This window comes from Mesoplodon bidens, assembly GCF_964165515.1.
Source record: "Mesoplodon bidens genome assembly, chromosome: 16".
NCBI lineage: Eukaryota > Metazoa > Chordata > Mammalia > Artiodactyla > Ziphiidae > Mesoplodon > Mesoplodon bidens.
The window spans coordinates 45,811,305-45,814,665 of record NC_138173.1 but is presented as its reverse complement, the minus strand read 5'-3'; the positions used below and the strand labels follow the sequence as shown (position 1 = coordinate 45,814,665).

Below are 3,361 nucleotides of genomic sequence, written 5' to 3'. Positions count from 1 at the left end.
GGATTATTTTGTGCTAAAGGCAATGGAGACCCTGTAGGCTCAAGAGAAACTACTGCCCCTCCCTTAACTACCTGGAAGAATTAAAATTGGGGATTTTTCCCAGAAAATGTTATTACCAGAAATAAATTTTATCTAAGCAGCGCCATCTATATGGCAGAGTAAACATCTAATTCCCAGCCATCTGCTCTTCTTCTTATCATCCTGAAATTGCCTTCCTGTCCTTGGAAATTCCAGGCCCCGATCCCATTCCTTAGCTCAGGACGGCATATATGCCTCATTTTATCTTTCTGTCTCTGAACCTCTCATGTATGTAGGGTTTCCATATGCACAGATTAAAATTTGATTTTCTCCTGTTCATCAGTCTTACATCAATTTCATTCTTAGACCAGCCAGAAGAACCTAGACGGGTAGAGGTAAGCTTTTCTTCCTCCCAGACAGCTTTTTTTTTAATACATGAATTTATTTTATTTATTTATTTATTGGCTGCGTTGGGTCTTCGTTGATGTGCACGGGCTTTCTCTATTTGCGGCGAGCAGGGGCCACTCTTCATTGAGGTGCGCCGGCTTCTCATTGCCGTGGCTTCTCTTGTTGCAGAGCATGGGCTCTGGGCACGTGGGCTTCAGTAGTTGTGGCACACAGGCTCAGTAGTTGTGGCGCACAGGCTTAGTTGCTCCGCGGCATGTGAGATCCTCCCGGACCAGGGCTCGAACCATATCCCCTGCATTGGCAGGCAGACTCTTAACCACTGTGCCACCAGGGAAGCCCCCAGACAATTTTAAATCTCCTGGGGGGAGTCAGAAAACTTTCACTGAGTAAATACACTTTGAGATATGTCTTGAAGTGTTCATTAAATTTTTATAGAGTGACCAGGAGGACATATGTGAAGCAGTGGGAAAAGGATAAGCAAAAACTTGGAGGAGTGAAACTATGTGTGTGCTCTGAGACAGCAAAAACTACAATGTGGCTGAAGAGCAGGGTGCAGGAGGGAGAAAAAGAAACCAGCACGAATTGACTGGTCTCAAATATATGCTGTACATTTTCAGATGTCACCTTATTTAATCATTTCAGCAATCCTTGAGGTGGTGTCTATTGCCCCTATTTTACCAAGTGCACAAAGGCCAAAGCCATTCCCTCCATTGTACCATGGTGAGGATGAGGTGGAGAGGATGGCAGAGGGCAGAGGGAGGGAGGTTGCCTGCCAGGTAACGAGCCCACACTCGACTCCGGAGGCACTGGGAGGGAAGTCATGCAAGAATCCTGAGCCAAAAATGGCCTGATTGCCTCTGAATTTTAGAAAAATAATGCTGGTGGTAATGGAAGAATTAAACAGAGTATTCTTTCTCTCTCCTTCATTCATTTAATTAAAAATATATATTGAAAACTTCCTGTGGGACAAGACTATGGTGTACTAGACCTGTGGGAAAAAATGTCTGGGGTGAGATACAGCTCCAAATCTCAAGAAGTTTATAGTTTCTGTGTGTGTGCATATAATACATAGCTCATATATACTATTTTATTTTATTTGGCTGTGCCGCGTGGCTTGCAGGATCTTAGTTCCCTGACCAGGGGTTGAACCCAGGACCCCACAGTGAGAGCGCTGTGTCCTAACCACTGGACCTCTGGGGAATTCCCATTTGAGCTAATTTTTCTTTGTTTGTTTGGGTTTATTTTTGGCCAAAGAATTTTTATTACTTTTATGTACAGAAAACTCAATAGTGTACACTCATCTGGCCAGTTTGGTAGGCAGCTCTTTGGCCTTTGCTTTTTCCACCTTGGCAATGTGAGCCCCTGATTTTGGACCAAGGGTGTTGCTTCCCCAGTGACGGCAGATGTTGTCATATCATCATCGTAGTCAGTCCTGATGGCTTCCACTAGCTTAGCCAGAGCCCCTTTGTCTTCCGAGTTGAGTTGTGTGAAGGCAATGGTGGTGCAGGTCTTCCTGTGGACCACATGTCCCAGCCTGGCCATCCCCTTGATGATGCAGTAGGGATCCCCCATCTCACAGTACAGGGCAGGCAGGAAGACCACCAGCTCAATGGGATCCACGTCATGTACAATTACCACCAGCTGAGCCTTCTTTTTCTCCACCAAGGTGGGGACAGTATTAACCCCTGCTTGAAGGACAGGTGGTCTCTTGGTGGGGACATCCCCTTTGCCCTCAGCTATCTTCTCAGCTCAGGACAGCAACCTCTGCTTCTTCTCTTGCTTCATCTCTGGTCTGTACTTGTGGGCCAGCTTAAGCAGGTGAGTAGCTGTGTGGCGGTCCAAGGCCTAGGTGAATTGGTTAAAAGCAGGAGGCACTTTCAGCTGCTTATAGAGGATTTGCCACTGCAGCCGGATATAGCGGGGCCGTTTGATGAAGTGGGTGAGGTCCCTTTTGGGCTGGATGTCCTGTCCAATGCCAAAATTCTTGGGCCTTTTTTCAAACAGGGGATTGACCACCTTCTTGGCCTGCTGCTTCGTCATGGCAGCAGGGGCCGGGGCCACCTTCTTCCCCTGGGCCTTCTTTCCCTTTGGCATCTTGAACGGCTGGCAGAGAGAGCTTGAGCTGATTTTTGTATATGACGTAAAGTAAGGTCCAACTTCATTCTTTTGCATGTGGATATACAGTTTTCCCAGCACTGTTTGTTAAAAAGACTGTCTTTTCCTCATTGAATGGTCTTAGCACCTTTGTTAAAAAGCGTTTGACCGTATATTCAGGGTTTATTTCTAGGCTCTCTATTAGCTTCCATTGGTCTATATGTCTGTCCTATGACAGTACCATATTGTTTTGATTACTACACCTTTGTAGTAAGTTTTGAAATTAAGAAGTGTGAGTCTTCCGATTTTGTTCTTTTTCAAGGTTGCTTTGGCTATTCTCTTGAGATTCCATTTGAATTTTAGGATGGGTTTTTCTATTTCTGCAAAAAAAGCCATGGAGATTTTGATAGCAATCACGTTTGAATCTACAGATTGGGTAGTATTTACACAGCATTTTGAATGCACTAAATGTCACAGAATTTATACTTTAAAATGGTTAATTATACATTTTGTGAATTTCAGCTTGATTTTAAAAAAAAATTGGGCAATTATACCTGAAGAGCAGGTATGGGGATGGCATGAGGCTGCTGGAAGGTAAAGGAGGTTGCGATCAGAGGGAGGAATGTTGGGATTAAAGACCCCAATACTGAATAGTTTAGGGCAGGTGAGGGCCCCTGGAGTTGAGCAGTAAAAATGGCTAAGGTGACCCAAAGCTTATCTCTAAAGACACTGACTTCACAAGGAGATTCAAGACTGCAACTTCAGAAGGATACATGTCCAGTTAGGGATGGTGGCCATCACTGGAGTGGGGTGGGGATAGCTGAGATTATAGGCGAATTTT

The 3,361-nt window shown here is 44.9% G+C and overlaps 1 pseudogene across 1 annotated transcript; it reads right to left on the bottom strand.

Moving 5' to 3' along the window:
* Positions 1–1,723: 1,723 nt before the first annotated feature.
* LOC308630028 (large ribosomal subunit protein eL8-like) lies at positions 1,724–2,535 on the bottom strand (annotated as a pseudogene). The gene has a single exon. The product of its transcript is annotated as a large ribosomal subunit protein eL8-like (transcript).
* Positions 2,536–3,361: the final 826 nt, after the last annotated feature.